We start from the raw sequence: 27309 nt of genomic DNA on the forward strand, positions 1-27309 counted from the left end.
AAAAGAAGAACAAATGAGGCCTAAACTCAATAAAAGGAGGGACATAATAAAGATCAGAGAAGAAATAAATAAAATTGAGAAGAATAAAACAATAGCAAAAATCAATGAAACCAAGAGCTGGTTCTTCGAGAAAATAAACAAAATAAATAAGCCTCTAGCCACATTTATTAACAGAAAAAGAAAATCAACACACATCAACAGAATCAGAAATGAGAAAGGAACAATCATGACAAACCCCCAGAGAAATACAAAGAATTATTAGAGAATATTACAAAAAACCTATATGCTAGCAAGCTGGAAAACCCAGAAGAAATGGACAACTTCCAAGAAAAATACAACCTTCCAAGACTGACCAAGGAAGAAACACAAAATTTAAACAAACCAAATACGAGCAAAAAAACTGAATTGGTAATCAAAAAATTACCCAAGAACAAAACCCCCGGGCCAGATGGATTTACTTTGGAATTTTATCAGACATACAGAGAAGACATTATACCCATTCTTCTTAAAGTTTTACAAAAAATAGAAGAGAAGGGAATACTCCCAAACTCATTCTATGAAGCCAACATCACCCTAATACCAATACCAGGCAAGGACCCCAGCAAAAAAGAAAATTACAGACCAATATCCCTGATGAATGTAGATGCAAAAATACTCAACAAAATATTAGCAAACCTTATTCAAAAATATATTAAAAGGATCATACACCATGACCAAGTGGGATTCATCCCAGGGATGCAAGGATGGAACAACATTCGAAAATCCATCAACATCTTCCAGCACATAAACAAAAAGCAGGACAAAAACCACATGATCATCTCCATAGATGCTGAAAAAGGACTCAACAAAATTCAAAATCAATTCATGTAAAAACTCTCAACAAAATGTGTATAGAGGGCAAGTACCTCAACATAATAAAGGCCATATATGATAAACCCACAGCCAACGTCATACTGAACAGCGAGAAGCTGAAAGCTTATCCTCTGAGATCAGGAACATGACAGGGATGTCCACTCTCCCCACTGTTATTCAACATAGTACTGGAGGTCCTAGACACGGTAACCAGACAAAACAAAGAAATACCAGGAATCAGATTGGTAAAGAAGAAGTTAAACTGTCACTATTTGCAGATGACATGATATTGTACATAAAAAACCCTAAAGACTCTACTCCAAAATGACTAGAACTGATATCAGAATACAGCAAAGTTGCAGTATACAAAATTAGCACACAGAAATCTGTGGCTTTCCTATCCACTAACAATGAGCCAATAGAAAGAGAAATCAGGAAAACAATTCCATTCACAATTGCATCAAAAAGAATAAAATACCTATGAGTAAACCTAAACAAAGAATGAAAGACTTCTACCCTGAAAACTATAGGACACTCTTAAGAGAAATTAAAGAGTACACTAACAAATGTAAACTCATCACATGCTCTTGGCTTGGAAGAATTAATATCATCAAAATGGCCATCCTGCCCAAAACAATGTACAGATTGGATGCAATCCCTATCAAAATACCAACAGCATTCTTCAATGAACTGGAACAAATAGTTCAAAAATTCCTATGGAAACACCAAAGACCTCAAATAGCCAAAGCAATCCTGAGAAGGAAGAATAAAGTGAGGGGGATCTCACTTACCAACTTTAACCTCTACTACAAAGCCACATTAACCAAGACAATTTGGTACTGGCACAAGAACAGACCCACAGACCAGTGGAACAGAATAGAGTCTCCAGACATTAACCCAAACACAAATGTCAATTAATATATGATAAAGGAGCCATGGACATACAATGGGGAAATAACAGTCTCTTCAACAGCTGGTGCTGGCAAAACTGGACAGGTACATGTAAGAGAGTGAAACTGGATCACTGTCTAACCCCATACAGAAAAGTAAATTCGAAATGGATCAAACACTTGCATGTAAGTCATGAAACCATAAAACACTTAGGAAAAAAAAGGCAAAAATCTCTTGGACATAAAAATGATTGACTTCTTCATGGACATATCTCGCCAGGCAAGTGAAACATAAGCAAAAATGTACAAGTGGGACTATATCAAGCTGAAAAGCTTCTGTACAGCAAAGGACACCACCAATAGAATAAAATGGTACCCTACAGTAAGGGAGAATATATTCATAAGTGACAGATCTGATAAAAGGTTGACATCCAAAATTTATAAAGAGCTTATGCACCTCAACAAACAAAAAGCAAATAATCCAATCAAAAAATGGTCATTGGAGCTAAATAGACAGATCTTCAAAGAAGAAATTCACATGGCCAACAGGCACATGAAAAGATGCTCCACATTGCTAATCATCAGAGAAATGCAAATTAAAATCACACTGAGACATCATCTCACACTAGTAAGGATTGCCACCATCCAAAAGATGAACAAAAACAAATGTTGGCGACGTTGTGGAGAAAGGGGAACCATCCTACACTGCTGGTGGGAATGTGAATTACCTCAACCATTGTGGAAATCAGTATGGTGGCTCCTCAAAAAGCTCAAAATAGACTTACCATTTGACCCAGGAATTCCACTTCTAGGAATTTACCCTAAGAATGCAGCAGCCCGGTTTGAAAAACACACATGCACCCCTATGTTTATCGCAGCAGTATTCACAATAGCAAAGAAATGCAAGCAACCTAAGTGTCCATCAGTAGATGAATGGATAAAGAAATGTGGTACATATATACAGTGGAATATTATTCAGCCATAAGAAAACAAATCCTACCATTTGCAACAACATGGATGGAGCTAGAGGGTATTATACTCAGTGAAATAAGCCAGGTGGAGAAAGACAAGTACCAAATGATTTCACTCATATGTGGAGTATAAGAACAAAGGAAAAACTGAAGGAAGAAAACAGCATCAGAAACACAAAACCCAAGAATGAACTAATAGTTAACAAAGGGAAAGGTATTGGGGATGACAGATGGGAATGAGGAGATGAGGGTGAGGGAGAAAGAAAAGGGGCATTATGATTAGCATGTATAATTAGCATGTAGGTGGGGGGTCAGCACGGGGAGAGCTGTGCAACACAGAGAAGACAAGTAGTGATTCTACAATGTCTTACTACACTGATGGACAGGGACTGTAATGCGGTATGTAGGGGGGGCTTGGTGATGGAGGGTATCTAGTAAACATAATGTTCCTCATGTAATTGTAGATCAATGATACCAAAAAAATACATCAAGAAGGTCATCCAACATGAAGTGAGATTCATCCCAGGAATGCAAGGATGATACAACATTCGAAAATCCATCAACATCATCCACTACATCAACAAAAAGGTCAAAAACCACATGATCTTCTCCATAGATGCTGAAAAAGCATTCAACAAAGTTCAACACCTGTTCATGATAAAAACTCACAACAAAATGGGCACAGAGGACAGATACCTGAACATAGTAAAGGCCAATATATGATGAACCCACAACCAACATTAATCTTTACAATGAGAATATAAAACCTTTATTTAAGATCGGCAACAAGACAAGGATGCCCACTCTCATCACTTCTATTCAACATAGTTCTGTAGGTCCTTGCCATAGTAAACAGACAATATAGAGAAAAAAATGGCCTCCGGATTGGCAAGGAATAAGTTAAACTGTCCCTGTTTGCAGATGATATGATACTATAAATAAAAAGTCCTAGAGAGTCCATCCCAAAACTACTATATCTAATAGCTGAACTCAGCAAAGTTGTGGGATAAAAAATTAATACACAGAAATCTATTGCATTCCTATACAATAATGCTGAAGTAGCAGAAAGAAAAATCAGAAAAGTGATCCATTCACAATTGCATCAAAAAGAATAAAATACCTTGGAATTAATCTAACCAAGGAAGTTAAAGACTTATGCTCTGAAAACTACAAGACACTCAGGAGAGAAATTAAAGTAGATACCAATAAATGGAAACATATCCTGTGCTCATGGATAAGAAGAGTTAATATTGTCAAAATAAACATCCTGCCTAAAGCAATCTACAGACTCAATGAAATTCCAATCAAAATACCAACATCATTCTCCAATGAACTACAGCAAATATTTCTGAAATTCATATGGAACCACAAAAGACCCCAAATAGCCAAAGCAATCCTGAGAAGGAAGAATAAAGTGTGGGGAATTACAGTCCCTGACTTCAAGCTCTACTCAAAGCCACAGTAATCAAGACAAATTGATACTTGCACAAGAACAGACCTATAATCCAATGGAACAGACTAGAGAGCCCAGATATAAACCCAAGAATATATGGTCAATTAATATATAATTAAGGAGCCATGGATATACAATGGGGAAATGACAGTCTCTTCAACAGCTGGTGTTGGCAAAACTGGACAGCTACATGTAAGAGAATGAAATTGACTCATTGTCTAACCCCATACACAAAAGTAAACTTGAAATGGATCAAAGACCTCAATACAAGTCATAAAACCATAAAACTCTTTGAAAATAACAGGCAAAAATGTCTTGGACATAAACATAAGCAACTCCTCATGAACATATTTCCCCAGGCAAGGGAAATGAAAGCAAAAATGAACAAGTAGGACTATGTCAAACTGAAAAGTTTCTGTACAGCAAAGGACACCATCAGTAGAACTAAAAGGCATCCTACAGTATGGAACAACGTATTCATACATGACATCTCTGAAAAGGGTTGACATCCAATTATGTAAAGAGCTCACATACCTCAACAAACAAAAAGCAAATAAACCAATTAAAAAATAGGCAGAGGAGCTCAACAGACACCTCTCCAAAGAAGAAATTCAGATGGCCAATAGGCACCTGAAAATATACTCCATATTGCTAATCATCAGAGAAATTAAAATTAAAACCACAATGAGATACCACTTCACACCAGTTAGGATGGCCACCATACAAAAGATAAACAACAAATGTTGGTGAGGATGTGGAGAAAGGGAAACCCTCCTACCCTGCTACAGGGAATGTAAATTACTTCAAAACTCAAAATAGAAATACAATTTGATCCAAGAATTCCACTCCTAGGAATTTACCCTAAGAATGCAGCAGCCCAGTTTCAAAAAGACATATGCACCCCTATGTTTATTGCAGCACTATTTACAATAGCCAAGAAATGGTAGCAACCTAAGTGTCAATCAGTAGATGAATGAAGATGTGGTACATATACACAATGGAATATTATTCAACCATAAGAAGAAAACAAATCCTACCATTTGCAACAACATGGAAGGAGCTAGAGTGTATTATGCTCAGTGAACTAAGCCAGGCAGAGAAAGACAAGTATCAAGTGATTTCCCTCATCTGTGGAGTATAAGAACAAAGAAAAAACTGAAGGAACAAAACAGCAGCAGACTTACAGAGCCCAAGAACGGACTAATAGTTACCAAATGGAAAGGGACAGGGAAGGGTGGGTGGGAAGGGAGGAATAAGGGGAAAAAAGCAGCATTACGATTATCACACATAATGTGGCAGTGGGCACGGGGAGGACTGTGCAACACAAAGAAGACAGGTAGTGATTCTACAGCACCTTACTAGGCTGATGGACAGTGACTGTAATGTGGTATATGGTGGGGACTTGCTAATAGAGGGAGTCTAATAACCATGATATTGCTCATGTAATTGTTCATTAATAGCAAAATTAAAAAAAAACAGCAGGACTCATCGATATGTGCCTTACAAGACACTCACTTCTAGCCGAGAGATACACATATGCAAAAGTCAAGAGATGGAAAAGATATTTCACACAAACAAAAGGAGAAAAAAGATGGAGTTGCAGTAGGGGTATCAAACAAAATAAACTTCAAAACAAAGAAAGTAACAGGAGACAAAGAAGGACATTATGTAATAATAAAGGGGTCAGTCCAAGAAGATGATCTAACCACTATAAATACCTATGCATTAAACTTAGGTGTACCTAAATATGTGCAACAAATACTAACAGAATGACAGGAGGAAATAAAATGCAAAGCATTCACTTTAGGAAACTTCAACATACCACTCACTCCAAAAGACAGATCAATGACATAGAAAATAAGGAGACAGAGGCACTGAACAACACATTAGAACAGATGAACCTCACAGACATCTACAGAACACTCCACCAAAAAGCAGCTGGATACACATCCTTCTCAAGTGAACATGGAACATTTTCCAGAATAGGTAATATATTAGGCCACAAAAAAAGCCTCAGTAAATTCAGAAAGATTAAAACCAACCAGTTTCTCATGCCACAAAGTTATGAAACTAGAAATATATTATGCAAAGAACAAAGAGCCCACAAACACATGGAGGCTTAACAACATGCTCCTAAATAATCAGTGGGTCAATGACTGAATAAAAACAAAGCAAGCAATATATGGAGTCCACTGAAAACAACAGCTCAACACTCCTAATTCTGTGGGAAGCAGTGAAGACATTTCTAAGAGGCAAGTATTCAGAAGTACAGTCTTACATCAAGAAACACAAACAATCCTAAATGAACAATCTAAACTCACAATTGATGAAACTAGAAAAATGATTAAGTGTAGCCTAAAGTCAGTAGAAAGAGGGACATGATAAAGCTCAGAGCAGAAATAAACACAAAGGAATATTAGAGAATACTATGAAAAATAGTATGCTAACAAATTGGATAATCAAGAAGAAATGAACAACTTTATAGAAAAATACAACTTTCTGAGGCTGACCCAGGAAGAAACAGAAAGTCTGAACAGAACAATTACCAGCATGAAATTGAATTGGTAATCAAAAACCTACCTAAGAACAAAATCTCTAGATCAGATGGCTTCATTGCTGAATTTTAACTTAGAGAAAACATTCACTCACCTTTAAGTTTTCAGAAACTACAAAAGGAGGGAATACCTAAAAACTCATTGTATGAAGCCAGCATCACTCTAATACCAATACCAGGCAAAGACATCACACACACACACATAAAAAAATTACAGACCAATATTCTTGATTAACATGGATGCAAAAATGCTCCATAAAATATTAGGAAACAGAAATTTAAAAATACATCAAAAAGATCATCCATTATGATCAAGTAGGATTTATTCCAGAGATGCAAGGATGGTACAGCATTAAAAAATCCATCAACGTCATCCCCACATCAACCAAAAAAAAAAGACAAAAACCACATGGTCATCACCATATATGCTGAAAAAGCATTCAACAAAATCCAACATCCATTCATGATAAAAACACTCAATAAAATGGCATAGACTGCAAGTACCTCAACATAATAAGGGCTACATATGACAAACCCACAGGCAGTGTATCTTACTTAATAGTGAAAGGCAGAAAGCTTTTTCTGTAAGGCTGGGAACAAGACAAAGATGCCCCCTCTCCCCACTGTTATTCAACATAGTTCTGAAGGCCCTAGCCATGGCAACCAGACAATACAAATTTAAAAAGTCATCAAGCTTTGTAAGGAAAAAGTTAAACTGCTACTATTTGCAGATGACATGACATTGTACATAGAAACCCTAAACAATCCACTCCAAAACTACTAGAAGTAATAACTGAATTCAGCAAAGTTGCAGGATACAAAATTAATACACAGAAATCTGTTGCATTCCTATATACTAATGATGAACTACCAGAAAGAGAAATCAAGACAACAACTACATTTATTGCATCAAGAAGAATAAAATATCTATGAATAAACCTAAACAAGGAGGTGAAAGACCTATACTCTGAAAACTACAAGACACTCATGAGAGAAATTGAAGAACACACCAATAAATGGAAATCTATCCCATGAACATGGATAGGAAGAATAGATTCTACCAAAATGACCATTGTGCCCAAAACTATTTACAGACTCAATACAATCCCAATCAAAATACCAACAGCATTCCTCAGTGAACTAGAGCAAATAGTTCTAAAATTCACACAAAACTGCAAGGACTCCAATAGCCAAATCAACACCAAGAAAGAAGAACAAAGCTGGGGAGAGTAAACTGCCTGACTTCAAGCTCTACTACAAAGCCACAGTAATCAACACAATTTGGTACTGGTACAAGGACAGACCCATAGACCAGTGGAACAGAATAGAGTGTCCAGTCATTAACCCAAATATATGTGGTCAATTAACATATAATTAAGGAGCCAAGAATATATAAGAGGGAAAAAACAGCCACTTTGACAACTGGTGTTGGGAAAAGTGGACAGCTACATGTAAGACAATGAAACTGGATTATTTTGCCACTCCATTACATAAAAGTAATCTTGAAATGGTTCAAATACCTAAATGAAAGTCATGAAACCATAATACTTTTACAGGAAAACATAGGCAAAAATCTCTTGAATGTAAACATGAGTAACTTTTTTTCTGAACACATATCCTCTTGCAAGGGAAACCAAATAAAAAATAAATCATTGATACTACTTCAAACTACATTCTCTACAGCAAAGCAAACCATCAACAGAATAGAAAGTCATTCTATGTTATGGGACAATGTATTCATAAATGACTCATCTGATAAGGGGCTAACATCCAAAATATATAAAGAACTCATACACCTCAACACCCAAAAAACCAATAACTGTGCCAAAAAATGGGTGGAAGACCTGAACAGATGCTTCTCCAAAAAAGAAATTCAGAATGCCAACATGCACATGAAAAGATGCTCCACATCACTAAATATCAGGGATATGCAAATTATAACCCAATGAGATATCACCGCACACCAGTTAGGATGGCCAACATCAAAGAGACCAGGAACAACAACTGCTGGCTAGGATGTGGAGAAAGGGGAACCCTCCTACACTGCTGGTGGGAATAAAAACTACTACAACCACTGTGGAAAGCAGTATGGAGGTTCCTCAAAAAACTCAAAATAGAAATACAATTTGACCCAGGAATTCCACTCCTAGGAATTTGATGTAAGAATGTAGGATCCCAGTTTCGAAAAGACATATGCAAGCAACCTAAACGTCCATCAGTAGATGAATGGATAAAGAGGAAGTGGTACATATTCACAATGGAATATTATTCAGCCATAAGAAGAAAACAAATCCTATCATTTGCAGCAACATGGCTGGAACTGGAGGTTATTGTGCTCAGTGAAATAAGTCAGGCAGAGAAAGACAAATAGCAAATTATTTTCCTCATTTGTGGAGTATAACAATGAAGCAAAACTGAAGGAACAAGATAGCAGCAGACTCACAGAGTTCAAGAAGGGACTAATGGTTACCAAAAGTGAATGGTGAGAGAGAGGGAGGGAGAAGGGGATTGTGGGGTATCATGATTGGTGCCCATGGTGTGTGGAGGGTCACATGGAAGACAATGTAGCTCAGAGAAGATAAATAGGGACTTTGTGGCATCTGTCTGCAATGGGGTAACGGGAGGGGACTTGATAATAAGGGTCAGTGTAATAACCACATTGTTTTCCTGTGCAGCCTTCAGAAGAGTATATATCAATGATACTTTAATTTAAAAAGTAAAAGGTGGATCATTCTAAGAGGATATAAAAACCATGAATATCTATGCAAACAACACATGAGAGCCTGAATATGTAAAAAAGAGACTAGCAGACCTAAGAGGGAAAATAGGCAGCAACACAATCATATTAGATTTTAAAACCCCACTTACATGAATGGATAGATCATCCACAAAGAAAATAAAAAAGAAAACTGAGACACTGAATATGAGACATACAAGACCAGATGGACTTAACAGATATGTATAGAATATTCCACCCAAAGTAGCAGGATACACATTTTTCTCAAGTGCACATGGAGATTGTTCTTTCAGAATAGATCATAAATTAGGACACAAAAAAAGCATAGTTAAATTAAAATGACTGATATTGTAGCAAACATATTTTCAGGTCACAAGGGTATTGGTTATATGAAGAAAACAAACAAAACTACACAAACCCTTGGAATCTATGCAGTATACTACTCAAAAATCAGGGGATCACTGGACAAGTCAGAGGAAATGCAAAAATACCTGGAGACAAATTTAAAAATACAACAGTTCAAACTCTGTAGGATGCCATAAAAGAGGGTCTAAAACAGAAGTACCTAGCAATAAAGGCCTAACTCTATTAGACAGGAACAACCCCAAATAGTATACTCACAACTGAAGAAACAAGAAAAAGAACAAATATAATGTAAGTTAGTAAAAGAAGGGCCATAATAAAATCAGAGCAGAAATAAAATAGTGAATAAAACAATAGAAAAAATAAAATAAAAAATAGAAAATAGAAGTTAAAAATAGAAAAAAATGAACCCAAAAGAAAAAGAGAGACCAATATCCCTAAAGAACATAGATACATATATTCCAACAAAATATTAGCAAATGAATAAAAATACATCAAGAGGAACATGCATCACACCAAGTGGGATTTATGTCAGGGATGCAAACATGGTACTATATTTGTAAATCAATGTGATATGCCACATTAATGAAAGGAAAGATAAAGCCATATTAACATCTTAAAAGATGCTGAAAAAGCACTTGAAAAAAGCAACATTCATTCATGATAAAACTTTCAACAAAATGGTGATAGAGGGAATATACTTCAATATAATGTGTATAGAGGGGATAGACTACAAACCACCTCAACATCATATGCAAAAGCAAAAAGCTAGCTGAAAGGTTTTCATCTAATTTAGGGACAAGACAAGAACATCCCCTTAAGCCACTTTTATTCAACATAGTACTGGCAGTCCTAGCCATGGTAATCTGACAAGAAAAAGTTATAAAAGGCATCCAAATCAGTAAGGAAGAGAGGAACATCGGCTTAAACCACTCTTATTCAACATAGTACTGGCAATCCTGGCCATGGCACTCTGACAAGGAAAATATCTAAAAGATATCCAAATTGGTAAGGAAGAATTCAAACTATCACTATTAGCAGATGACATTTTACTCTATATAGAAACCCTAAAAGCTGCCACCAAAAATCTGTGAGAACTAATAACAGGATTCAGCAGAGTTGCAGGATATATAGTAAATACACAGAAATCTGTTGCATTACCATATGCCAAAAACAAACAGAAAGAGAAATCAGGTAACAATTGCATTTACAATTGCATCAAAAAGAATAAACTACCTAGGAATAAGCATCACCAGGGAGATGAAAGACCAGTACTCTGATATTGTAAGACCCCCATGAAAGAAACTGAGAAGATGCAAATACATGGAAATATATCCCATGTTCATGGAAATTATTATTATCAAAATGGCCATCCTACTAAAAGCAATTAACAGATTTGAAATCCCTACCAAAATACCAATGGCATTTTACAATGAACTAGAGCAAAGAAATCTAAAATTTATATGGAGACACAAAAGACGCCAAATATCCTAAGCAATGCTGAAAAATAACAAAGGTTGTGAGGATTACACTCCCTGACTTCAAGCTATACTACAAAGCTCCAATAATCAAAACAGTATCATTATGACACAAGAACACACCCATACATCACAGGTTCAGAACACAGAGCTGAGAAATAAACACACACAAATATTCTCAATTATTACATGACAAAGGAGCAAGGACTATGCAATGGGGATTACACAGTCTCTTTAATAACCAGTGTTGGGAAAACTGGAGAGCTATATGCAAGAGAATGATACTGAATTAATGTCTAACTCCATATACAAACTTAACACTGAAATGTATCAATGACCTAAGTAGAACTGTTAAATCCTAAAAGTCTTAGAATACAGGCAAAATCTGTGAAAATGAACATAAGCACGAATAAAATTTTCTTTTTGCTGGACATATTTCCATGGGCAGGGGAAACAAAATAAAAATGAACAAATGGATGAGATTAAACTTAAAAGCTTCTGTACAGCAAAGGACTCCATCAACAAAACTGTAAGACAACCTAATTATGGGAATCTACTACAATATAGGAGAATATATTCTTAAGAGATTTATCAGATAGGGGTTAACATCCAAAACATGTAATGAACTTGTGCAACTCGATGCAAAACAAAAAAAACTAACCTGATTTAAAAATGGGCAGAGGACTTGAACAGTCATTTTTCCAAAGGATAATATTTTTTCTTGGTACTATGTTTTCATGGCCAAAAGTCATATGAAAAGATATTCCATATCACTAATCATCAGGAAATTACAAATCAAAACCAAAGTAAGATATAACCTCACATTTTTCAGAATGGTCATTATCCAAAAGACTATAAATAAGTGTTGGCAAGGGTGTGGAGGAAAGACAACCCTCCTACACTGCTGTGGAAATGTAAATTGGTGCAGTCTTTATAGAAAGCAGTATGGAGCTTCCTCAAAAAACTAAAAAGAGAAATATCATATGACCCCATAACTCTACATCTAGGAATTTACCCAAAGACAACAAAATCTCTCACTTGAAAAGATATATGCACTTGTATGCTTATTTCTGCATTGTTTACAATAGACAAGTTCATGGTTATTTCTGCATTGTTTACAATAGACAAGCTGGAGGCAACCAAAATGCTCCATCAATAGATGAATGGATAGTGAAGATGTGGTACATAAATGCAATTGAGTATTATTTATCCATAAAAAAGAAAAACATCCTGCCATTTGTGACATGGATGGATTTAGAGGGTATTATGCTAAGTGAAATAAGCATAGACAGGGTATTATGCTAAGTGAAATAAAGCAGAGAAAGAAAAATACCATATAATTTGACTTAGATGTGGAATATAAAAAACAAACCAAACAACAGTATACTCATACACACCAAGAAGTGATGGGTGTTTACTATTCAGGAGGCTTGTGGATGGGTGCATGAAATAGGTGAAGGGGTTACAGAGGCATAAAATATCAATCATAATATAAATTCATCATGGGGATGAAAGTACAACCTAGAAAATTAGTCAATGGTTCTGTAATACCTTTGTTGACAGATAGTAACTACCCTAGTTGGGGATTCAATGAAATACATAACTATTGAATCACTATGTTGTACTTGAAACCAATTCTACATCAACTATAATAAATTTAAAAAAAACAATACAAAGAGGAAAGGGTGGCAAATATTAGTAACAAACACAAGTAGGCTTTAAGTCAAATATTGTTAAATTGAAACTGGACATTATATACTAAAAACAGAGAGCCATTCCATCAAGAAGATACAACAATTATAAATATACATACATCTCATAACAGAGCCTTATGATGCAAAAACAGAGAGAAGAAGAGAATGGCCAATTGCACAAAGGTAACTGTAGAGTTATTAGTATACTTTCATTAATGGGTAGAGCATCCATGGAGAAGATCAATAGGGAAATAAAGAATTTAACAATATAAACCTAACAGACATATACAGAATACTCCACTCAGCAAAAGCAGAGTGCCTAATTTTCTTAATGACCTATGGTACATTCTAAGGAATGGGCCATTACTTAAGCCACAAATAACAATATATTTTAATAGACTTTATAGTTGAGAGTGACTTTAGGTTCACAGCAAAACTGAAACTTATTGCCATCATATCTACATTTGCTGTATTATCTTGTAAAAGTTTTATAGTTTTTCATTTACACTTAACTTTATAGTGCATTCTGAAGTGACATTCGTGCATAGTGTAAAATTTTTTTTCATGTGGATGTCCAGTTCTTCAAAACAATCGGTTGAAAATACATTTCTTAGAGCTCTATTCTGTTTGGTTTATTCTCACCCATATCACACTACCCTAAGTACTGTAGCTTCGTATTGTTGGATTCGGGTAGTGCATTCCTCCAACCCTGGCATTCTCCTTCAATACTGGGTGGCCATTTTGGGTATTTTGCCTCTCCACATAAACTATAGTATCAGAGTGTTGATGTCTGCAATATAACTTGCTGGAATTTTTACTGAGATTGCATTGGAAAGTTGAGAAAATTGATATCTTGACAATAAAGATTCCTGTGAACAGAAATTATTCTCCACTTACTTTGTTCTTTGATTTCTTTCATACAGTTTTTACTTAATCTCATAGAATTGCTGTAGATATTTTGTTAAACTTATTCCACAAGTTTTCATTTTCGGTTGATGGTGAGGAAACTGGCATTGTATTTTCTCCTTTAAGTTACACTTCTTCATTACTGGTATATAGGAGAGTGATTGGCTTTTGCATCTTAATTTTGCATCCTGCACCTCTGCTGTAATTGTTTATTAATTCAAGTATATTTTTGGCAATTTTTTAGATTACTTACATAATCATGTCATCCATGAATAAAGATGGTATATCTTTTACTTCCAACTTGCTATAACTTGTTTCCTTTCATGTCTTATTGTATTGGTTGTTATCCAGTATATTAAAAGACTGATAGGAATGAACACACTGACCTTGTTACTGATTTTAGTGGGAAAGCTTCCAGGTTCTCATCATTCCCTATGATGCTAGCTGTAGAGATTCTGAGGTTTTTTCTAAATTAAGATATCACTGATTCACAACCTTAGCAGGGTGTCACATGGGCAACATTGTGGTGACAACATTCACAAATATTATCAAATCCTCCTGCACACTCCCCATTGCAGTTACTGTCCATCAGCACAGTAATACGCCATAGAGTCCTGACTTGTCTTCTCCATGCTATACTGCCTTCTCTACGACTTACCTGCATTATATGTGCTAAGTATAATGCCCCTTATTCCTTATCTCCCTCCCTCCCCATCCACCCTCCCCAAACCCTCCCCTTTGGTAACCGCTAGTCCCTTCTTGGAGTCATGATCTTGCTGCTGTTTTGTTCCTTCAGCTTTTGCTTTGTTCTTACATTCCACAGACTCCACAGGTGAGTGAAGTCATTTGGTACTTGTCTTTCTCTGTGTGGCTCATTTCACTAAGCATAATACCTCTAGCTCCATCCATGTTGTTGCACACGGTAGAACTTCTTTTCTTCTTGTGACTGAAAATATTCCATTGCATTTATGTACCACATCTTCTTTAACCATTCATCTACAGATGGACACTTAGGTTGCCTCCATATCTTAGCTATTGTAAACAGTGATGTGATAAACACGGTGCATATGTCTTTTTGAATCAGGGATCTTGTTTTCTTTGGGTAAATTCCTAGGAGTGGAATTCCTGGATCAAATATTTCTAAAAATATAAATATTTTAGTTATTTGAGGAGGCTCCATATTTCTTTCCGCAATGGTTGAACTAATTTATATTCCCACCAGCAGTGTAGGAGGGTTCCCCTTTCTGAGCATCCTTGCCAGCATTTGTTGTGCCTTGTCTTTTGGATGTTGGCCATCCTAACTGGTGTGAGGTGCTTTCTCATTGTGGTTTTAATTTGCATTTCCCTGATAATTAGTCATGTGGAGCATCTTTTCATGTGCCTATTGGACATCTGAATTTTTTCTTTGGAGAACTAGTCCAGATCCTCCATCGATTTTTTTTTAATTGGGTTATTTGTGTTTTGGTGGTTGAGGCTTGTGAGCTCTTTATATATTTTCGATGATAATCCCTTATCAGATGTACCATTTACTAATAGATTCTCCCATACTTGTTCTGCTGATCATATCCTTTGCTGTACAGAACATTTCAGTTAATGTAGTCCCATTTATTCCTTCTTTGCTTTTGTTTTCCTTGCCCAGGGAGATGTGTTCAGGAAAAAGTTGTTCATGTTTATATTCAAGAGATTTTTGCCTATGTTTTCTTCTAACAGTTTTGTGGTTTCATGGCTTACATTCAGGTCTTTGTTCCTTCTGAGTTTACTTTTGTGTTTGGAGTTAGACAATAGTCCAGTGTCACTCTATTGCATGTAGTTGTCCAGTTGTGCAAACACCAGTTGTTGAAGAGGCTGTCTTTCCCCACTGTATATTCATGGCTCCCTTATTGTAACTTAACTGGTCATATATGTGTGAGTTTATATGTGGGCTCTGTATCTATTCCATTGATCTATGGGTCTGTTCTTGTGCCAGTATCAAGTTGTCCTGATTACTATGGCTTTGTAGTAGAGCTTGAAGTTGGGGAGTGTAATCCCCTCAGCTTTTTTCTCAGGATTGCTTTGGCTATTGGGGGTCTTTTGTGATTCCATATGAATTTTAGAACTATTTGTTTTAGTTCCTTGAAGATGGCTGTTGGTATTTTTATAGGGATTACATTGAATCTATAGATTGCTTTAGGCAGCATGGCCATTTTGACAAAATTAATTCTTCCTATCCACGAGCATAGTATGTATTTCCATTTATTGCTCTGTTCTTCATTTTCTCTCATGAGTGTCTTGTAGTTTTCAGGGTATAGGTTTTTCACTGCATTGTTTAGATTTATTCCTAGGTATTTTATTCTTTTTGATGCAATTGTGAATGAAATTATTTTCCTGATTTCTCTTTCTGCTAGTTCATCATTAGTGTATAGGAATGCAACAGATTTCTGTGTATTAATTTTGTATCTGTAACTTCACTGAATTCAGTTATTAGTTCTAGTAGTTTTGGGGGTGGATTCTTTAGGGTTTTTCATGTCATTTCTATTCATTTTATCAAGTAACTTTTCTCCATCTGTTCATGAGATTTTATTTTTCTCCTTTAGCTTACTGATGTAATGTATTCCAGTATTGATTTTAGAATGTCAATCCAGCCTTGCATGCCTATAATAATTCCCACTTTGTCATGGTAAATAAAGTTTTTCATACATTTCTGGACTCAAATTGCTCGACACAGGAATCTTCATACATTTTGGATATTAAACCCTTACCAGGTATATGATTTGTAAAGGTATTCTCCTATTCCATAGGTGGGGCTTTTACTAGAGCTGATCTTTTATTATAAAAGCTTATAAGCATCTTCATTTGTTGTTGTCTGTCTTGTTTGCTTTATTTTGTTTCTTCTGCTTTAGGAGGCATAAACCAAAAAATTCATGGCCAGGCCCAAGACCAAGAAGCTCCTGCCTGTTTTCTTCTAGGAATTTTATAGTTTCTGGTCTCACATTTTTCTTTAATATATTTCAGGCTAAATTTTTGAGTGTCATAACACAGGAGAATAATATAAGTCATCAGTCTATTACATTCTAACATGCAGTTTCTCCAGCCCCAATTATTGATTAGACTTTCCTTCCTCTATTACCTTCATCCCAGTCAAATATTAGTTGACTGTATATGCATGGATTTAATTCTGGGCACTTAATTCTGTTTAACTGATTTGTATGTCTATTTTAGGCCAGGACCATATTGTTTTTATTAATAAAGCTTATTACTTTATTATTATAAAGTAGCTTTATAATATAGTTTGAAATCAGGAAGTGTGATATCTCCTACTTTCTTCTTTCCCAGAATTGCTTTGGTTATACGACGTCTTCTGTAGGTTTCATAATGTTTGTACCATTTTTACTAATTCTGTAAATAAGCAAATGAAAACAAATATAAAGTATTGGGATGTTGATAAAGGTTGCATTAAACCTACAAGTGTCATTGAATAATTATGGTCTTTCTAAAATTTCTTCCAATCCAAGAATTTGAGACATCTTTCCATTTTTGTCTCTTCATCAGTTTCTTTCATCAGTGTACAGTGAAGAGATATTTCATTTCCTTGATTATATTCATATATAAATATCTTGTATTTGATGTATTGCAAACAGAATTGCTTTGCTATTTCTACTTCAGATAAAACGCTGTTAAGCCCTGCTGTTTCTTTATGTTGATTTTCTATCCTGCACTTATACTGAAATCATTTTCAATACTGGATAGAAGCAGACAGAGAGCAATAAGGGAATAAAGACAAAGAAAAGCAATACAGGCCAATAGGAAACAACAGAACAGTCCACCCAACCACAGCAGAACACACAGAATACACAGAGGGAGCAGTCTTCAGGATAGAGCACATCTTACGCCACAAAACAAGTCTTCAAGATCATGCAATTCACACAAAGTACTTTTTCTGATCACAAGATGATAAAACTAAAATCAAGAGCAGAAGGAAAATACAGAAATATGTGGAAATTGAACAATATACTCACAAAAACAGTGAGTCTATTGTTTCGCTTAGTTGTGGAAATCAAAACAAAACACATCAACAAAACAGGAGTAGACTCATAGACACTGAGAAGTTGACTTATGCTTATCATTGTGGAGGGGCTGGGGTAGGTGGCTATGGGGTATGTGAGGGATAAAAGAGCATGAAAATCTCAATCATAATATAAGCTGGTCGTGGGTATGGAAAGGCAGCATGGAGAATATAACTAATGATTCTGTAGTACCTTTCCATATTGACAGATAGTAATTGCACTAGTGGGGGTGAGGATTTAATAATGTGTGTAACTGTTGAACCACTGTATTGTGTACTTGAAACAAATATGATCTTGCATGCCAACTATACCTCTACAAAAAATATTCTTTAAAAAAGACCCAATGAGTTAAAGAAGTTATTACAAAGGAAATTAGAAAATTACCTGAGGCAAGTGAGAGCAACACAACATACAGAACTACATGGGATGTAGAAAAGGGGTGCTAAAAGAGATGTCATCACTGTAAAAATGTACACAAACAAAGGAAGAAAGGTATCAAATCAAGAAGCTAACTTTATACCTCAGGAAACCAGAAGAGGAAGAAAAAACTAAATGCAAAGCTAGCGAAAGGTCAAAAATAGGAAACATTAGAGCAGAAATGAACAAAGCAGAATATTGAAAGAACCTTAGAGTAACTAAGAGTTAAATTTTTGAAATGATTAGCACAATTGATGAATCCTCACCTACATTAACTATGAAAGGAAGAGAGAAAGTGTGAATACATTACATAAAAGATGATAAACAAATAGTGAAGAAGCACATGAAAATATAGTCAACATCACTAATCAACAGGGAAATGAAAATCAAAACCACAGTGAGATATCACTTCTCACCCATTAGAAGGTCTGCTATCAACAAAAGAAAGAGAAGGATAGGGAAGAAGTGGAGATGGAAGATGTTGTAGTGGAGGAACAGGATAATGAGGAGGAGAAGGAGCAGGTAATGGGGGGGAAGAAGAAGGAGGATATCTAAGGAAAGAAGGAGGAGGGAAGGAAGAGAAGAGGATGAAGGAGGGAGAAAAAAATCACAGATGTTGCCAAGAAATGGAACCCTTGGAGACAGGGCATGAGATTACAAAATGATAAAACTGCTGTGGAAAACAGTACAGAATTTCCTCCAAAAATTAATAATAAAATTACCATATGATCCAGCAATTCTATTTCTGGCTATACATACAGAAGAGCTGGAAGCAGAGTGTTGAAGAGATATTTTCACATTCATATTCATAGCAGCAGTGTTCACAATTGCTGGGAGGTAGAAGCAAGCCAAATCTCTGTAAATAGATGAATAAACATATACATATAATGGAATGTTATTTCGTCTTAAGAGGGAAGGAAATCCTGTCACATGCTACAATATTGATAATCCTTGAAGACATTATGCTAAACAAACTTAATTTGGTCACAAAAAAGACAAAACCTGGATTGTTCCACACATATGAGGTATCTAAAGCAGTCGAATTCACAGAGAAATAAAGTAGAACATTGGATACCAGAGGCTGTGGAAGGAGAATGGGCAGTTACCATTTAATGGGCTTGCAAAAAGAGTTCTTGAGGTCTGTTTCACAAAGAGGTGAATATATGTAACACTGCTTAACTGTACATGTACAAAGGATTAAAATGGTAAATGTTATGCTGTATGTTTTCTACCACAATAAAAAATGATTAATTTTGTGTTGTGTGTTTATGCCACAGTAAGGAAGAAAAAAAAGCCATTGCATTTCTACTGCAAAATAAAGAATGCTTCACATTTGGGAAAGGAGCCTTCAGTATTGCCAGGATGTCAGTCCTACCCAACTTGCTCTACAAATGAAATCCCATTCAAAACTAATTACCAAGTTAATTTCTGAATACAGACAAACAGATTCTAAAGTGTACATGGAAATGGAAAAGACACAGAATAGCCAAGACATATTGAAGAACATAGCCAGAGAACTGATACTATCCAACTTCAAGATGTTATGAAGCTACGTAATCCACATTGCAAAAGTAATAGAGCAATAGATCGATGAAACAGAACAGAGGGTGTAAAAATACCCCCACACATAGAGTCAATTAATTTTTTTGACAATAAAGCAAAGATAATTCAGTGTTTTTTTAAAGATAATTCAAAGGTAATTTAAAGAAAATTCAATGATAATATTTTCAATACATGGTATGAGAATATTTTTAAGCCTGGGTGAAAAAAATTAAAAATAGAATCAACATATAGTCCTTACAGCTTCCATAAAAACTCAAAGTGAATGGTAGACCTCAAATGTAAAACTGTAAAATTTTATGATCAGAAATGCAAGAATCTAGGTGACCTTGAGTGTGGTGATGAGCTATCAGTTACCACAGCAGCGGTATGTTTGAAAAAAAAAGAGTTGAATACTTGAGTTTTATTGTAATTAAAACTGTATATCCTATGAGGAACGCTGTAAAGAAAATGATAAAAGGTGCTTCTTCCTCTGAGGTCGCCTACATTTTCTAAGTGTGTAACCTTTTAATCTTAAACTTTCTCTGTCCAACCTTTCAGGGTGCCTCTTCTTGCTGAGGTGGCCTGTACTTTTTCTTCCTGTAGTAACTTTAAATAAAACATTTCCTCCTCTTCACTACTTCAATTCAACAGCCCTTCAATTCTTTGTTGTGGCGGTGATAAGGACAGAGGAACGTACACAACACTCCCCCAACATATTTGGTGCCTCAGATGGATTTCCATTTCCAGTAAGCTGAACCAACCTCTCCCACCAACATATTTGGTGCTGCCTGACTCTGATGGATTTCCACCCCCCACTACTAACCCTCAAGATTAAAGTCCTGTTACCTTGAAAATTCAAGTCCTTACCAACTGGTAAGTCAAGCCAACTTCATGAGGCCATATGCCATGTCTACACATCAGTTACAACAGGGTTTAAGAGAATTGGAGTTCACCCAGGCCACAGTCTCTGACCCATCATAGAACAGGCCATTCTATAGCCCAGGGACACGAGTCCTCATCAAAGTCTGGAAAGAGAGGGTCACCCCAATCTCAACTGCAACCTATTTGGAAAGGACCCTACCGAGTCTTTATTATCTACCCTTTCAGCTGTCAATGTCCCTGAAGTCGTCAGCTGTGGAAAGATACAGCAGTGCAGAGTCACGAGATCCACGGACCTAGCTACACTTGTGAGCCTATAGAAGATCTAAAATACCTCTTGAAGTGACAGCCACCTAAGATAAGTGCTCTGTAACTCCAGTTCCCTCACCCTTTCTGGGCATCCTTATGAGAGTGGGACTTAATCATTTCCTATGCTATTGTAAAACCCCTTTTCTTTAGCCAACAGTATTTCTGCCCTTATTAAGTTTAAATCTTTAAAAAATGGCCTTAAACATGCCATCATTATTATTAACCTTCACTTCACTAGTTCCTCTCCTGGCAGGCATACAACTGACTACTTTTAACCCTGGGAGACCATGGGATCCCTTTACTTTAACCAAACAAAATAGCTTCCTAACTTCACATGAAAATGCTAGGCTACAAGAATAGTCCACTAGAGCTATGCTGGCAGGAACAGGAGGACTATTATTCCTTTGTGGAATAAATGTATAGTTAACCCTGCCTGCAGGATGGAGAGGAAGGTGCACAATAATTGCAGCCTTCCCTAATGTATTAATTCTTAACAGCACCCCCTTCCCAACAGCTGGGAAGCCACCTAGCTTAGGTTCCTTCCTGGATGAGTCAATGCAGCATCGGCCCAAAAGAAGCCTAGTGCCCCAGTCTAATTTTAACGAAAAAGAAACACAAAACTCCTGGATAAGCCAAATCTTTAAATCCTTCATGGGGTGAGTGTTTCTCTGGCTGGGTCCTTTTATTACCCTCCTTGGACTAGTAATATTAGCCATCAGATTTAGACTGTATTTACTTAACCCTTGAATCCAATTTATGTCTTCTTGCCTAAAAAGCAAACTGTAAATGGTTGTAAGACAAGGACTCCAACCCATACCTTCCAATGACCACACCTCCATCTTCATGGGACCACTTGACAGACACTCCTACATCCGATCTGAGTCCTCCTTGCCTCCACTGACAGCAAGCAACTAAAACCCCTAACTGGCTACCCTTCCTATCTTCCTATCCTAATCTCCACCATACCAACAGTCAGCAAGGAGGGGGCCAAATAACTACACCATCCATCCCAAGCAGGAAGCAACCAGAGTGGTCATCACCCCTCACCCCAATGATTTGGGTCCCAAATGCTCAAGGGGGGGAATGTTAAGCAGGACAATAGATATGAGCAGGGTGAAAAGAGACTAAGACAAGGAAAACCCAGAGTTAATCAGTTAAAGCTCAAAATCCAGGAGCATCTTGGCCTGGAATGTTTAAATACTCAACAGCTAAAGAAGGGTACCTCAGCATATCACATGTCTTTATTGTGTTAATTATGCAGGCCCAGCTTTTTTTTTTAACTTTACCTATATGTTGCTTTTTTCCTCCTTCAGACTAATCAAGTAGTTTGCAACCAAGGCAACTAATTTAGCAGGCAGGCATAGTTGTAAACAACATAGCAAAAGCCAGGAAGTTAAGAAGTAAGATTCTTAATTTACTCTTTAGCAAACAGACAATACCTCAGCCCACCTTGGGGGCTGCGCAGGCATTCTGTTTGATATGCTCCCAGACCAAGACACCAGTATCCCAGGGAGAAATCAGAGCAGGAAGTTCCTTGTCTTACTTCTACATATTCAAAAGCTGCTTAACAAGTCTGCACCCTCAGCCCTTTGTTACATTCCTGAAAAATTCTTAAAAGGGGGAACCATCAACCTTTTGGGGGTGCTTCTCTCTCTGAGGTTGCCCACACTTTCTAAGTGTGTAACTTGTTAATCTAAACTTTCTTTCTCCAACTTTTCAGGGTGTCTCTCCTTGCTGAGGTGTCCATACTTTTTGTCTCTTTAAGTAACTTTAAATAAAACTTTCACTCTGCTTAAAAAAAAAAGAAATTGAGAAAAATAACTACAGGCTAAGAGAAAATACTTGCAAAACACATCTCTGATCAAGGATTTCTGGACAAAATAGTCAAGACAGTATAGCATTTTCTTACAACACTAAACATGTCTTACCATATAATACAGCAATGTGTTCCCAGGTATATGCCCTAGTGAGTTGAAAAATTATAGCCATACGAAACCTGTACATGAGTGTTTATAGCAGCTTTGTTCATAATTGCCAAAAACTGACTGCACCAAGATCTCTTCAAAACCTGAACGGATTAAACAAATTGTGGTGTAGCCATTAAGACATGAAAAGACATGGAGGAGGCTTCAATGCATATAGCTAAGTGAAGACAACATGAAAAGGGTACATACTGTATTATTAGAACTACATGACATTTTGGAAAAGGCAAAGCTGTAGAGGAATTAAAATGATTAGTGGTTGCCAGGGGTTTGGAGGAGAAAGACAGAGATAAATATTTCAAGCATGTAGAATACTTAGGGGTTGTGAAGGTTTTTGTATGATACTATAATGGTTATTCATAACATTACGTAGTTGTCAAAACCTGCAGAAATCTACCAACCAGAGTGAAACCTAAAGGCAACATATGACCCTTAGTGTAACAGTACCAAATCATTATTGACCCATCACCCTGCTTGCTACACACGCTGAAAAGACACATATATGAAAACAAAATATTATAAATTGCCCCCCTTGTTCATGTTCAGAGCTCAGACTTTAGAGATAACTCCCCTCCACTCTCCAAGACTTCTGAGAATCACTTGATTCTTCTATCAGTAATCCAGTCCAGGTTTTCCAGTTTTCTGTAACACAACCAGAATCATGTCCCAGCAGGAACTGCAAGATGAAGAACAAAGTGTGGGGTTGGACTACACTCCAAAAGAGCTGCATGATTTTTCAGAAATACAGAAAAGGATGTTAAGAGTAATAAAGGATGCGTAATTGGAATAGAAAGACTCAGTAACTGACACTGGGATAATGGTAGTGGGAACATGAAGTTGGATCAGGTAGAGTTTATTGACGTGGGCCTACTAAGCAGAGATTCTGGAACTAATGTTGTAGCTCAAGGGTAAGAAGGAACTCTAGCAGTATGTTATGTTTGATTTGTTGGCTGAACCATGGATAACAAAATATCCTGCACAACTCCCAGAGTATGTTATATAGGAAGGGATGCGCTAAACAGATGGGAGTTACATAAGATTTACCATGTGAGAAGTGCTCACCCACCCTGATAGGATTCAGGATATACCTCTCTTGCTGCAGAAATGAGGAATAAGTTTGTGAGGGTGAGCCCCAGCACCCCTCAGTCACTCTTCTCTGTAGGTTAGAAATTACTGTGTCACTGAACTGGGAAACCTAAATGCAGTTGGGGATGATTAGCTCCTGGGTTGCAGGGGCCAAGGGGCAGCACTTAATCACCAAAGGCAGGGTTTGACTGGGGTTTCTGAAATGAGCAGCAGAATTAAAGCTGTAGCAATCAGACCTGTCTGACTGACAGAGACAGTCAATTGCTCCAGTTGTCACTAGAAGTGAACTGGATGGGAAGCCTACTAAAGTTTTACTTGACCTTTACAAGCAGAAGAGTTCTAGGCCAAGGGAATAAATGTCAAGCTTGAATCAAAAACACAGTCGGGGCTCCTCATCTTCAGGTAGTTTAGAGCCCCAGAACTCTGAATGAAGGAAAGGCTGAAGGCATCTGCATCCTCTGCTTGGCTGGACATTTGTGGAGTCTATTTCTAGGTCTTTAAAAGGGGCAACTTCTGCCATTTGGACACCTGTCAGGGATTGCACTGCAGATCAAGTGTTATTTCTGGCACAAGTCATGCAGATTGCCCCATGTATGTGTACTGTGGCAAAGGCATATCAAGAGTCAGTGTAGATGTTGGCTCACTTGCTCTTGCTGATGGTGAGGGCTTGGATTAAGGAATCCAGTTTAGCCCATAGTGCTGAACATCTGACCAGCAGGGCTTTTGCTCCTAAGACCTCAGTGGCAGTAAATACTGCATAACCTGCTCTATGAAGACTCTCCTGTAGGTAACTGTTGCCATCACTGGATAGCATGAGTTCTGTATTTTGTATTGCTTGATCCCACAAATCCAGATGACTTGCATAGACTTTGTCAGTTACTTTGGAGAGGTCATTATCTGGTTTCACCTCTTCGGTGGGGAGCAAAGTTGCTGAATTTACTGTCCTTACTGTTTTGAGTGTGTCTTGTGGGTTTCCACAGAGGAGCCCTTGGTGTTGCACTAGCCAATCTTTGGAGAGGAAGTGGTGTCCCTGTGTGTTCATGAGGAAAACAACAGCATGGGGGACCTTGACATTCAGTTCTTGTCCCAGGGTGAGTTTATCTGCTTCTTTAGTAAGTAGAACTGTGACTGCCAGCTCCCTGAGGCAGGGTGGCCATCCTATTGCAACCGGGTCTAGATTCTTTGACGTGTATGTGTCTGGCCACACCAAGGACCAACAGTTTGCATGAGAAACCTGAGGGCCACATTTTTTTTTCAAGTATGAAGAGATTGAAGGGCTTTTCTATATTTGGAAGACCTAGGGTTGATGCCTGCCATAAGGCAGCCTTTATTTCCAGGAAGGTAGCTTTGCCTTTTCCGTCCAGTCAAGGGGCTCTTGGTCTGGCCCCTGCAGGAGGCTGTAGAGGGGTCTTGCCATTGCCAAGAATCCAGGAATCCAGATACAGCAGAACCCTGCATTCCCCAGGAACTCTCGTATGCCCTTCTTCATCTGGCACTGGGGTAAGGAGATAACGACTCTTTTCCTCTCCAGCCCTAGTGTCATCTTCCTCTGTGTGAGGAGGAAGCCCAAGTACCAGACTTGTTGCTGGCACATTTGTACCTTTTTCATGAGACTCAGTATCCCAAGTCTGACAGAAGTTGCAGGAGAGCCTTTGTGGTCTCTATACTGTTTCATCGGTGTCACTGGCAAAGAGGAGTTCATCTGCATTCTGGAGGAGGGCATGGCTCCCCTCAGAAAGCTGGCAAGGTCTACAGCCAATCCCTCTGCAAAGAGAGGGGTGAGTTCTTGACCCTTGAGGAAGCCGGGTCCATGTTAACTGCGTCTGCACCCACCCTCCTCATATTTGGTTCAGTCCATTTGAAGACAAACAAGAGCTGGCTCTTGGGGGCCAGCCAGAGGAAGAAAAAGGCATCCTTTAAATCTAGGTAAGTGAACCATGATCTGGCTGAGTAGGATATATGAGTTTGGGACTACCGGGTACAGAAAAACATTCACCTTGTAGATGGCTCTCAGGCCTTGCACTGGTTGGTACCCTCCTACTGGCTTTTTGACTGGTAGGGGTGGGGTGTTTCAGGGCAACTGGCACAAGACCAGAATGCCTGCTTCTTTGAACCTAGTCAGGTGTTCCTGGATGCCTGCTCTCACCTCTTGTGAGAGGGGGTACTGCTGCACTCTTTGTGACTGGGCCCCTGGACTCAATTCTACAATGACAGGGGCTCAGTTATGAGCAAGTTCAGGTGGGTTGTCTTCAGCCCATAGTGGGGGGAAGGCAGCTTGTAATTCAGGTGGGCTACTTGAGGGGGTCTGGGCACAGAATAGCTTCCATTTCTCTTCCTTTGAGTATGGGTATTGCCACTATGAGAAACCCTGGCCTTTCTTGGCATGGGTTTAGTTTGAGGCTGGTGTGCCCAGTTCGTTCAAAAGTTATTTGAGCTCCAAGCTTCAAGAGTACATCTCGGCTGAGGAGACAAATGGGGTAGTCAGGTGAGTAGAGAAACTCATGTCAGATCTTGTAGCCTCCAAGTTCATATTGGAGAGCTGGTAAAAAAGTGTTGCTGGACTGCTTTTGTCCTGGTGGCTCCTAGAATAGTTGCAGTCTTTTCACTGAAGGGGGCTACAGGGAGGGTGACCACAGAGTGTTCTGCCCCTGGGTCAACCATAAAAGTCATGTTTTGCCCCCCAACCTTCTTTTTGACTGTGGGCTCATGGGGGCCGAGTGCGAGAGAGCCCGGTCCTTGTCAGTCTGCGACTGCTCCTGCCAGGCAAGTGATCCTTTCTCCATGAGGCTCCTTCCAGTAGCGACTGGGTTTCAGGGCTTTGCCTCGGTTGGGGCATTCGTTCTTCCAATGCCCCTTCTCTTTACAGTAAGCACACTGGTCCCTGGCTAGGGATGTCCTAGCCTTCCCCACTCTTGGAAGCCAGCTTTTCTCTGACTTTTGGTCATCTCTTCCTTTTAGGGTAGCTACTAGGAGGCTGCATTTTCCTTCATTCTTCTTCCAGCCTCTCTGTCAGCCTCAGCTTCTCTGTTTTGATATAGTTTGTGGACAATTTCAATCAGCTGAGTGATATTCATCCTGGCAAAGCCCTCAAGTTTCTGAAGCTTTCATTTGATCTCTGGGCAGCTTGGGCCACGAATGAGGTGTTGACCATCT

This window comes from Manis pentadactyla, chromosome Y (genome assembly GCF_030020395.1).
Source record: "Manis pentadactyla isolate mManPen7 chromosome Y, mManPen7.hap1, whole genome shotgun sequence".
NCBI lineage: Eukaryota > Metazoa > Chordata > Mammalia > Pholidota > Manidae > Manis > Manis pentadactyla.